The sequence below is a fragment of the Vulpes lagopus genome, chromosome 16, assembly GCF_018345385.1.
Source record: "Vulpes lagopus strain Blue_001 chromosome 16, ASM1834538v1, whole genome shotgun sequence".
Lineage (NCBI taxonomy): Eukaryota > Metazoa > Chordata > Mammalia > Carnivora > Canidae > Vulpes > Vulpes lagopus.
The window spans coordinates 56871103-56883417 of NC_054839.1; the positions used below are offsets into that span (position 1 = coordinate 56871103).

Below are 12315 nucleotides of genomic sequence, written 5' to 3' on the forward strand. Positions count from 1 at the left end.
CAGGGTCAGGCCCTGAGCTGAAGGCCGCGCTACACCGCTGAGCCACCCGGGCTGCCCACTGTGACAGGAGGAAGTAGGCCGGCCCCTGCGCTTCTCTGCAGGCCTCTTACAGACTTGAACGTGCCCACTCGCTAATCACAGATAAAGGAAGCCCACGTTCTGGAAAAGTATCTCTACAACGAAGAAAGAAAGCTCAAGGACGGGTTTTGTTTTGTTTTGTTTTTTCATTTAAGAAATACTCACTGGAAACCTACTGTCCCCTCTGGGACTAGAGTCCTGGAAGTAGGATTTCCCAAGTCCTGCTGAGGGCGGGCGTCCCAAGACTACCTAGTGTCAGCTGTTCAATTCTGAGAACGTCGCCGACCATCACCAGCCCCAAACCACCTGGGAAAAGCAGAGGCTGGTTTTCTCTTTCACGGGAAGGTCATCCTGCAGGTCGCGGTGCCCTCCACGCCGCAGGGCCCAGGGGCAGTGAGACCATTGGGAACAACCCCCCACTTCAGCTGGGCGGGCCCAGGCCCAGCACCCACTGGTCAGGCACAAGGCTCCACTGTGGCCAAGACAGCCTCGGAGGAGACAGGAAGCCGGCAGCTGCCTGCCCCAACCCAGCCAGACTTCACGAGAGGTGACTTGTGCCATGAGCAGGGCTGCGACCCTGGTTCTGAGCTTGCCCGACCACATCAGCACAGGAGAAATCAGTCTCTGTGCAAAGCAGGGAGGGAAAGAGATGAACTGATACCATCACAGCCATCCAGGGAAGGGGGGAGGATCCCCCCCGCCCCCCGGGAGGGAGGTCAACACATGCAACAGGAAGCCAAAGAACCCAGGGAGGCTGCATTTGGCTTGCCTCGGTTTCTTTTCCTCCTTTCTGTCTGAAACACCCGTTATCCACAAAAGGGCACATCTGGGTGACTGCCTGAGGAGCCTAAATAGGCAAATTCATTGAGGCAGAAAATGGAATAGAGGTTACCAGGGACCGGAGGAGGGGAAATGGGGAATTATTGGCTTATGGGCACAGTTTCTGTTTGGGATGATAAGAAAGTTCTGGAGATGGATAGTGGGGATGGTGGCACATGGTTGCAAATGTACTTAATGGCACTGAAATGCATACCCACAAACAGTTAAAATAGTAAATTTTATGGTATGTATATTTTACTATAGTGAAGTACATATGTATGTGTGTATGTATATACATGCATGTAAATGTATATTGAAAATATATGTATTATAATGTTATAATGTTATATGTTATATATGTGGAAGGCACCGTGACCTGGAAGATGACCTTCCCCATGAAAAAGAAAACCAGCCTCTGCTTTTCCTGAGTAGTTTTATTTTATTATATATAATAAATGTATATGTAAATAATAGACATTTATACATTATAGATACTATTTGTATATGTTAAATATAATGCGTGTTATATTCTTTAACGTATAATGTGTTACATCATGTATCTATTAATGTAATATATAATAGTGTATATTAATGTTACTATGATGTGTGCTGTATATTAAATATATATAATGGGTGTTATGTAATATAATGTGTGTTATAACACACTATATATGTATTGTGTTAAATATAATGTGTGTTATATTGTATCTGTATTATATATGAGTATATATATTACATACATATTTGAGATCTACAAAAAAAACAAAAAAAAATTTGAGATCTGTTATCATGATGTCTTACTTCTTTGGAATAAAAACCCAAGTGAAAGCGATATGCCAAGAGATGGCTTCTGCCCCTGGAAACTCTTTTCGTGAATTTTGTCCTACCTTACTTTGCTTTCCTTTAGGGGTGCCAGGGCCTCGCTTCTGGGTTGTAGCACCCCTCATTCAGAAGGAAGAGTAATCCTGCCATTTTGCTACTTGCTTCAGCTGGTGATCGGTGGCTTTGGGGGGTTGTGAGGGGCATGTTCAGAAGCGCCACGTCCTGCAAGAGGCTCTTTACCTTTCAGAGAGAAAGGAAGCCAAAACGGGTTTAGAAACAAATTAACTGGGTAGATTTCAAGCCCTAACTGACTTCATTCCATGATTCATGAACCAAGCAGCATCCTCTCCAGCTAGCAGAAGGGAGCTCCGAGGCTCTGTACAAAAATGGAAGGTTTTTTTAAAGGCAGAAAGGGGGCGGGCCAAGGAAGTCAAAAACAAAAGGAAGGATTATTTCCAGCAAGATCCCTTTCGTCTGGGAGAAAGGCAGGGGCTTATCACGCACACTAACCTCACTAGCACTGATCATTTCATTGCAGATTGACTGGTTGAAGGACACGTTCCCAGGCGTAGCTGAAAGCCTAATGAAACCTCGGTTTACTCTTGTGGGGCCAAGTGACTCCATTTCAGGCCTGTTGTTCCTTCTGTAACAAACCAGCAAAAGGAGTGTGGGCTCTGGTGAAAATGTTGTTTGCTTCCAGCCAACCAGGAATACCAGACACGACATACCCGGGGTCAGCCTGTTCCAGGAGGGATGACAAGATGAAGGGCATGTGGCCTCAGCCTGACAAATAATCCGTAAACCTTGTCCCCATCCCTCTCCTCCACTTTCCATTCCACAGTCCCCACTCTTCCTCTATGAAAATACCCTCGGCAGGGCTGGGAGAACCACCAGCTGCACCTGTTCTGTTCTGCACCTGTTCTTTTCACAAGCTCTGCGGTGTACGTGAACACGGGGGGCTCGCGCATGGGTGCCGTGGTGCATGGTCATCTGCCTTCAGGACTAAGAATTGTAAGTGGTTTGTATGCTGTCCTGCACTCGAGCCTGTGGACCGAGGAGGACCTTCCTCAATTCTGAATTTCCTCCCCCACGACCTCCTTCCCGTGGGCCTGGTCCCGTACTGCTCATGTTTCTGGTGTTCCATGTATTTGTTAACCGCTCGGGTCGCTTGTGGGGTGTGATCTGAATGGCGTCCTACGGAGGAGAAAGACGCTGGGCTTCGATTAGCTCATGTCTGGGAACACTTAGTGTCCAGCGTTCGGTTTCTTAGTCAACACGTGAAGTGTCCTTTACTGTGATCTCAACCCAATTTCCAGTCTCTTCTCTCACTCGGGCCTCAATTACCCTGAGATCCTCAATGGCCCACCGATTGTTCTGGGAACATTCTTCGCATTGTCCTACCTTTATACCTCAAGCCATCGACCACATCTTATATTTTTCACGTTGAGCTGACCTGGGACTCCTATGTGGCTTGCCTGATATTTTCATTTGCCTTTCGGATAGCCTGCTAGCCGAGGTTAGACCATTCATTCCTGAAGTCATTTCCACATGGACGGTTTGACAAGGAAAAGCTACGCCTAGATTAAATCCCGTGTGGCTGGTGAGAATCTTTCTCCATAACCTGGATACCAAGGGGAAAAAAAAAAGTTACCTGGTTTTTCTAATTTTTTTTTTTTTTAAGGATCAGATTTAGTTGACTCGGTATCCCTACTTGAAAAAGTAGCAAGAAAAATCCACCACGCGCTGGAGAGCCTCACCCCCTCCTTGGCGTTTCTCAAGAGCTCAGGTACCTGTGTGACATCTGAGGAAAGACTTCTGGTTTCTTCCAATCAAAGTTGCTGCAGAGATTCTCAATTTTGAAATCTTTTAATTGGAGCGGTTCCACGCTCTACGCCGAATGTGGGTACCAAGGTGCTTCACAAATCTCTTAGGGGTCCAGTCACTCAGCATTCAAATGTTACCCCTTCAGAGAGTCTGTCCCTCTCTCACAGACCCTCTCTGCCCTTCCCATTAAAAAAAAAAAAAATCTTCCTCTTTTTGAAGAAGCCACTTGCCACTCAGGCAACTCCTGCCTTTCTTAATTCCAATTAAGTTAAACACGAAATCTCTTAGCTCCACCCTGGGCTACTCAAGGCCCTACTGAGCCTCTTCAGGGAGATGAGAGAACAGTGGTCTCATTCATTTGGATTTTTCTGCAAAGCACTAAGAATAAAACAAGTGCATTGCTCAATAAATTATCATGAACAATGACATGGAAATTAAATTCTCAACAAATTATTTTGCCACATTAAGTTACAGTCGTTTAATGTGCCAGTAAAATGAACATCAGCGGAGGAGACTGGTGTCCAGTCTGGAGAGAAGTGAGCGGAGATGGAGCCAACCATCAGCTTCTCTCTCCTCTTGATTCATTTCATCAGCCCTTAAGCCGTTTAGCCTGACTTGATGCTCTAATCTCATGCTCTCCAGGCTGGCTTCTACTTAAAAGTAGACTTTCTGTATCAATTTGCCTACAGGGAAGGAAGGTGCAGACCAGCCACCATGGGCGTTCCCACCTACTCTACTTCCCCAAAGTTCTATCTTTCATAGTAAACAGTAATGAATTATCATTCCTCCCTACCTATTAATTGCCAGTGGGTTTGGTTAAATTAAATCAGGCAAACAAATAAATAAATAAATAAATAAATAAACCAGGTCTTGTAAACGGGAGAGTCATGGTCCCCCAAAGACATCCACATCCTTATCCCCGGAAATCCCCGGAACCAGTAATTATGTTACATGGCAAAGGGGAATGTAGGTTGCAGATGGAATGTAGGTTGCTCATCAACTGACTTTGAGATGACAAGATTATGCTGGACCTTTCACATGTCCCAATATGATCACAAGTAAATAAAAGAGGGGAAAGTCAGAGCCATGCAATGTGACAAAGACCTGGCTAGCCATTCCTGGCTTTGAAGATGAAAATAGGCCAGGAGCCAAAGAATGAAGGCAACTTCCAGAAGCTGGAACAGACAGGGAAGTAGATTCTTCTCTGGAGCCTCCAGAAGGAACCCAGCCCTGCTGACACCTTGATTCTGACTCCATGACACCCGCTTGAGACTTCCGACCTCCAGAAATGCACGATAATAAATCTGTATTGTTTTAAGTCACAGACTCCAAGAGACTGAGTGATTTTGCTTGCACTGATGAAATGCAGGTTTTGGAGCAGCAATGTAGAGTCTTTGCCAAGTGGTTTCCTGGATTCCATTGGAAATATCTCAATTTTTTTTTTCTCTCTGATCATCAGAGAGAAACATCACATGGCCATCTTAAAAATATCTGCCGAATAAGTAAATTTTGGCAAAATATGGAGCCTGTAAGCCACGACTGGTGTACCTCTGAGAGCCTGGAACCCTAAGGATGACCATCTCTCTCCCTAGCTGGCTGTGAGCGAAGGCCTCTGCTATCAAGAACTTGGTAGTTAAATTATACGGACGTGAAGTAACAGAGAAACTTGTGACGAACGATAATACCCAGTTCTTTCTCCTGCTTACAGAGAAAATGTGGATTCAATTTAAAAATAAACGCCAGTCCTAGCAGACAGTAGTGACTTCTCTCACAAGAGGAAGCTTCATTTGGACTCTGCAGTGTGAGGAAGCTCTTTAGGCTGGGGGGTGAAAGAGCTTGTGACATTCTTGTCAACACAGCTGACACCCATAGCACGTACAGCATGGAACACTGGGCCTCTTTGAAGAAGGAGAGACAAGCAGAGCATTTCAATGAACCATTACAACAGTTGGCCAACTTAGAAGGGCTCCCAAGAGTCCTGTTGTCATTCTCTGGTGTTGGAGCTACTGTCAGCGAGTCAAATCCAGTGTAAACACAAAGGTCCCTTGAAAAATACCACTAGTTGAAAGTTGCTGACTCAAGACCCCTCCCGGGGCGAGCTCTGCTTCTTGAATTCAGCTGTGTGCAGAGCTGACATGCTGACCCAGCCACACGCACATTCACTGCGCTCCCCGGGGCCACGGCACCACTTTCTTAGGTTCATCGCCCCTAACTAGTGCCATATTTCCCTGGCTTTAAGACAGTCCTGTTTCAATGAGCAGAGATATGTGCAACACGGAGAAGAAAAAGTTTCCTGTTGAGCTTGGGTGGAGCACACGAGGGAAGAGTGAGGGGAGGAGGCTGGCAGTGGGAGTCCAAGGCCACGTGAAGGTGTTGGAGTCTTAGCCTAGGGACGGGGGAGCTACTAAAGAGCTCTGGATGGTGGGATGGGATCAGGTTGGGAGCCTGGTGATGTTTGCACTTTCCTTCCTTGGTGATCTAAAATGTCTCAAGTTCTCCAACTCCCACGTGCATGGGAATCGCCTTGCGTCTTGAAAAAGTGCAGATTCAGTGGTCCTCAGGAGGAGCCCCACATGCTACAGCAAGCTCCTTGGGGATGCCACGGCTGCTGAGCTGCAGGCCACACTTCCAGTAGCAAAAGCCTGAACAGAATCACTTGTAAGATCCACCACTGATTTTTTTTTTTTTTTCCCAGAGCCTGTAAGAAGGCAAGGGAGCAGCTGGAGGGCACACACAAAGCTCTTTTCCAATCTTCAAATAGCTGTGTGTTTTCCTGGGGTGACCTAATAGCCCAGGCAGAGAACATTGTGGCCATGCCCTTAGTCATTCTTTCTGAGCTCTTCGTTTGTTCTGGACCATTACTCAGAACTCCCTGTCTCATCCTGCTCTCCATGCACTTTGTTACAAATAGGAGTTCAAATTCCTTTTTTTTTTTCTCATGTCTTAAGTGGGATTGACTATTCTGTTTCTTGAGTTGACGTCAAGCCAAGAACACCCGATTCTTCAAAAATGATCACCATGCCTCGGTCTGGATGATTTAGAGATGTGAAGGAAGGCTGCAAAAAAAAAAAAAAAATTAGATTCCTTCAAATTGAGGCTGCAGAGGGAAACACAGGACTTGTCAAGCATTTGTGTCATCAGTACGGCATAGCCACACACCGTTGTGTAGTATGAACGACACGATAAATGTGAAGTACTGAGCACAATGTCTGGTACACAGGAAGCATCCGACGTATGACTTTATAATTTACGATATTAAACTGCATTAAGCTTGGGTCTTCTCTTCCTTCCAACCTCAGAAAGACAGTGTAACTCACTAGTTAACGCTCAAGGCTCTCGTCAACTAATAGATCAATGGCACAAAATCGTGTGAACAGACTCACAGGCCACTCGAGAGGCAACAAAGATGCTGTGCTGACAGTCAGGGAGGGAAAGCTGGGCTTATGTGAGGGGTGCGGTGCATCGTGAATGACTCTTGAGATGGATCCCAATGGTCGCACACGCAAAGCCTTAAGTTCCACATTCATTTCGTGGATGCATTGCAATTGCAAAATACCAGACCCTTTCCCAACTAATGGTTTATAAGAGAGAACAAAAAAGAGGCTTCAATGGTGCTTTGACAACCCCCCCTAACAAGAGAGCAGCGCAGAAAGACTGGCTGTCGGTGCAAAGGGCTCCTGATGAAGCTGTTGGCATCATTTGGGGTCATGTGACCCTCCCAGCTTCAGGATCTTGTCTCTCCCAAATCTTTTTGTTGTCGTGGTTGTTGTTGTTCAAATGTATTTGGGAGAAAAGTGAGTGGGGGGGGGGCGCCTGGGCACTAACGGGGGCAGGGGAGGGGCAGGGGGAGAAGCAGACTCTCCAGGGAGCAGGGGGCCCCATGTGGGGCTGGACCGCGGGACTCCGAGATCAAGACCTGAGCCGAAGGTAGACCCTTAACCAACTGAGCCACCCAGGCGCCCCTCCAACCTTTCTAGGCAAGCAGCCCTCGGCCAGACTTAAGGATGGGCTTGCTGACGTGAAGGTTGGTAGCAGCAGGTCTTTGCATAAAAGCGAGAGCATCATGTGTGCAATTATATATTGGATCATTCTAGCAGGATAATAAGGTAGACGATCTCTGGCAGCCCTGCGACCCCGGGAGTCCTGGTTCCCATATCCCTTTGACTGCTTTTTTCCAGACTGAAATTTATGTAACGTGTTCGATTCATCGACGTCTCTACTTTGTAGGGTCTAACCCATTTTTATTTCTTCCCCAAGTCTTCCTTTTATTGGTTTTGGTTCCCTCCTCAAATCCCCTCAAGTTGGCAGTGAACACAAGTGGAAACAGGGTGGGTAGGCCAAGGCCGCTCGCTCCTCCTCAGCCGGCGGTCTTCCCCGCCTGTTTAGTTTTCCAAAATGCAGTCAGGCTGTGTTTAGAGGGGGGGCTCCCCGCCTGACATCTGCGGGCTCCTGTCCCTTTGCCTCTTACCAGCTGGATGCCTTGGGCGCTCGCCTCTTGAACCTTAATCCCCTTCTTTGTAAGATGGATAGAATGCCCACCCCACCCCCCCGCGCAGCGCCTGGGCCTGCACTTCCCGATCTTAGCTCAGGGCCTGGCATGGAGAAGTCACCCACTGGTGTGCACCCACTCTTGTGCGGGGGAGCCACGTCCTGGTTTTGCCCCACGTTCATCTTCCATAAGGACCATCCCACAAATGTTTCCGGTACCATCAGACTCTTCTTGACTCCCCGCAACCTAAGACCCAAGCTTCCCAAACCTGTGTCCGTTACATTATGGAAACTAAGGGAGAAAAGGCGCCCTCCTGATGGACTGAGGTGCAGGTGTGAAGACACGGATCTGCTCCATGCCAGCCTCTTCCCGGTTATCATAAATGAGGAAGTGCCTTGCTAAAATCTGTCTTCCTGGTATCGTATGCATTTCTCAGAGACAGGCCGGGAACCAATGGGGACTAACATTTGGACTCTGTCAAGGACACAAAGCCACAGATATACGAATGGTGAGTGTTTACATGGCATTGGGCAAGATAGTGAGGCTCTCTAGGCCTCCGTGTGCTGCACGATGAGCGCATCCACTGCAATATGGTGACGATGAAGGTCAAAATAGGCAATACGATATTTCGGAGAACTTACGTAATAAATGCTTAGAACCTTGTTTATTAACAGGGCTGACCATTTCATGAGCACTTATTTTCCCTATCTGTAAAAAAAAGGATGATAACACCTATCCTACAGGTTTTTATGAAGATGAAATGACATCATCGTTTAGAGTTCCTGAGCCCAATTTCAACACGGGGGCGGGTTTCACCACGACCAACCCAACGCCGAGAAATTCTCCGACACCAGCAGGGCATCCAAGAGCTTCACTCAATTCTGACACTATTGGCCCAGAGGTAGCATCACACAGGCTGAGGGCTCCGTCCCGCAAGGCCACCTGCCACCCCCCTTGTCCCCCACTTCGGAGGCCAGTCTCAAGCCCCAGGCCGCTGCGACTGCTGCAGACTGGAGGTCCCAGGGACTTCTTCCTTAGGTTTGATTAATTTGCCAGAGCGGCTCACAGAACTCAGGGAAACATTTACTTAGGTTTACCTTTTTTTTTTAAAAGAGTAAGATAAGGATACAAATGGGGATCCCTGGGTGGCGCAGCGGTTTGGCGCCTGCCTTTGGCCCGGGGCGCGATCCTGGAGACCCGGGATCGAATCCCACATCAGGCTCCCGGTGCATGGAGCCTGCTTCTCCCTCTGCCTATGTCTCTGCTTCTCTCTCTCTCACTGTGTGCCTATCGTAAAATAAATAAAATTAAAAAAAAAAAAAAAAAAAAAAAAAAAAAAAGGATACAAATGAATAGTCAGATGAACAGAAGCACGCAGCGACGTCCTGAACAGAGCAGCTCTGTCCTCACGGAGTTTCCTCGTGGCTGGGTGGCATGAGGAAGCATTTTGGTTTCCCAAGGGTAGAAAAATCTCTGAAAAAGACCAACAAACTACCCAGTTCGGGTTTTAAATGGAGGCTTCTTACATAATCATGACTGACTAAATCTTTGGCCACTGGCTGATTCGACCTCCAGCCCCTGTCCCCTCTCTGAGGCCCCAGAGGTGGGGCTGAAAGTTCCCAAACCTTCAATCACATGGTTGGTCCTCCTGGCAACCAGCCCCAGCCCTGGGGGGGGGGGGTCCAGAAGTCACCTTTGTTAATACAAACACAATCATTTCACCTTTACGGCTCCAAAGCATATTCAGGAACTGTGGATGGAGACCAGCTGTCTCCGAGAAATCTATTTGGCCATCTGATGACCGAGCTTTGTATTTCTGGGAAACCACTGTATTGCAGATAATATTTAAATATTTTAAAATGTGTGTGGCACATTTCTGATAGTTTGTAGGAACTTAATAAATGTTAGGTTTTTTTTTTTTTTTTGCAAGATTTTATTTACTTATTTGACATGGAGTGTGGGCAGAGGGAGACGTAGGCTTCCCACTGAGCAGGGAGGCAGACGTGGGGTGCAATCCTAGGATCCTGGGATCCTGACCTGAGCCAAAGGCACACACTTCATTGACTGAGCCACCTAGGCGCCCCTAAAAGTCAGTTTTTTAAAACAAATTTCTGTAGGTGGGTTGCTTCACCAGTACTACACACACACACACGCACACACACATGCACACAAGTGCACGCATGATTTTCCCTGGTCGGCACTGATACTATTGAATCAGGAAGAAAATCTATATGTTGCTGCATGAACCTGTGCACTGCTTAAAAGGCTCAGGTGCAGTCATAGAGACTTGTACCATCAAACATATTGGGTAGATTTAAAAATGAGTATTTTTTAATGTATTCTTTTCCTTGAATAACCTTCTATTTGATGGGGGGAGGGGGACGGATGCTATTTATCCTGTATCCATTTTTTCCCCCTAATCCAAATGGAAATTATAAACGACATCAATTTGAAACACAAAGATTCCTTCATAGTGTTGTTCTCTCTCCTCCAGCTATTGCCATAAAAAGCCGGCTGCTTGCCCTGTCGATTCCCATAAAACCCAACTGGTCCTTATCATAATCCATTGGATCTCAGTGCATTTCCTTTTCGGTGAATCAGAAGTGACTCTTTTTTATATACTTTCATATTTAGATTTATGAGTAACATGGTACTGTGTCCCAATAAATGTCTTTTTTTAAACAAAGAGGCGTTTGTTCAAGCAGCTAAATATAGCAATTACTCAATACATTCCCCCCCCGCCTTTCCACATAATTCTTGCAATGGGACCTCGTACTTACTGTGTCAGTGGCATAAGGCAATAGACTATAAGGGATGTGTTTATTTGACCTTGGGCAAGATATTTCAGGTCTCTAAGCCTTAGTCTGCTCATCTGTAAAATGTACATGATAAGAGCACCTACTTCAAATAGAGCTATTATTAAAAATTAGACAATATGAATATTTAAGGTAGTCCCAGCGTTGCTCTAAGCAATTGATCTTTTATTTATTTATTTTAAAGATTTATTGATTTATTTTAGAAGGAGCTGGGCAGAGGGAGAGGGAATCCTGAAGCAGACTCCCCACTGAGCAAGGAGCCAACCCTAGGGGCTCCATTCGGGGCTTGATCCCAGGTCCCTGAGATCCTGACCTGAGCTGAAATCAAGAGTCGGCCGCTTAACTAACTGAGCCACCCAGGTGCCCCAACAATTGATGATCTTTTAAAGATGTCTAAGTCCTAAGAAAGAATGTCTTTCTATTTGCCCATCGAGTGCTACGTATATCCCCCCATGTAGTCCTCATTTCCATTGTTTGTTCCTTTGTGTGGGTCTGGTTGAGCCGTAGAGTTTAGGGTCATCAGGTCTGTGCAGTTCCTTGTCTAAGCCCTTGGTATGCAAGTCAGAGCCAGGGCCAGATTCCTAGAAGGGATCCCCACACCCCCAGCACATGGCCCTTCATCGTTAGAGACGCTGTTGAATGGAGTTGTATGCAAGCAAGCACCTTCCAATTACTCTGGAGCATCGGTTCCCTCTTGCCAGTGGTGGTGCCATTGACCCACTAAAGGAAACCTTGAGCTGCTTCTCCAGCCATTATCAGCGGCTATTATTTTCGAGACAGTTCTGCAGATTTAGGGTAGCATGGAGCCAAGGAACCAAAGTTAAATAGTTTGCAAAATGGGGATCCCTGGGTGGCGCAGTGGTTTGGCGCCTGCCTTTGGCCCAGGGCGCGATCCTGGAGACCCGGGATCGAATCCCACGTCAGGCTCCCGGTGCATGGAGCCTGCTTCTCCCTCTGCCTGTGTCTCTGCTTCTCTCTCTCTGTGTGTGCGACTATCATAAATAAATAAATAAAATAAATAAAAAAAAGTTTGCAAAATGATCTAATTTGATCATACTTGCGAATGCTACAGGACACAGATTAGACACTTCAGGAGTTCCGATTCTTATAAATGTTCAAAACGTGGGGCTTTTTCTGATTTTAAGTAAAATATATTTATTGTAGGATAGTTGGAATGGAAAAATACTCTCAATTTCTAAGTTGTACATAACCCTGTAGCTTATAGACAACAGCTTTTAATATTTCAGTGCATTTCCTTTGTCTTTTTGCATATATATATGCACATACCTGTTATTTATATGCATATGCACACAGATTTATTACAAGTAGAAAATCACCTTGTATATACAGCATGATCCAGACTTAAAAAATAATGTCATAAAAAATAATAATAATGTTATAGCATCAGCGTTTCCACAATTCATGAAATATCTTTCAAAAAAATCTAATTTTGATTGACTGTAATTG

The 12315-nt window shown here is 46.1% G+C and overlaps 1 protein-coding gene across 5 annotated transcripts in view; it reads right to left on the reverse strand.

Moving 5' to 3' along the window:
- Nucleotides 1–9166, reverse strand: part of RUBCNL (rubicon like autophagy enhancer) — a 49461-nt gene extending 40295 nt beyond the window's left edge. The window contains exons 1-3 of one of the 5 annotated variants that reach the window (XM_041731119.1): nucleotides 9130–9166; nucleotides 4648–6599; nucleotides 1785–3340 (exon numbers count right to left, since the gene is read on the reverse strand). The gene's annotated coding sequence lies outside the window, so the exon portion shown is untranslated. Of the gene's footprint in view, nucleotides 1–1784; nucleotides 6600–9129 lie in introns of all 5 variants that reach the window. The other 4 variants (XM_041731117.1, XM_041731120.1, XM_041731118.1 and 1 more) reach the window with 4 other exon arrangements.
- Nucleotides 9167–12315: the final 3149 nt, after the last annotated feature.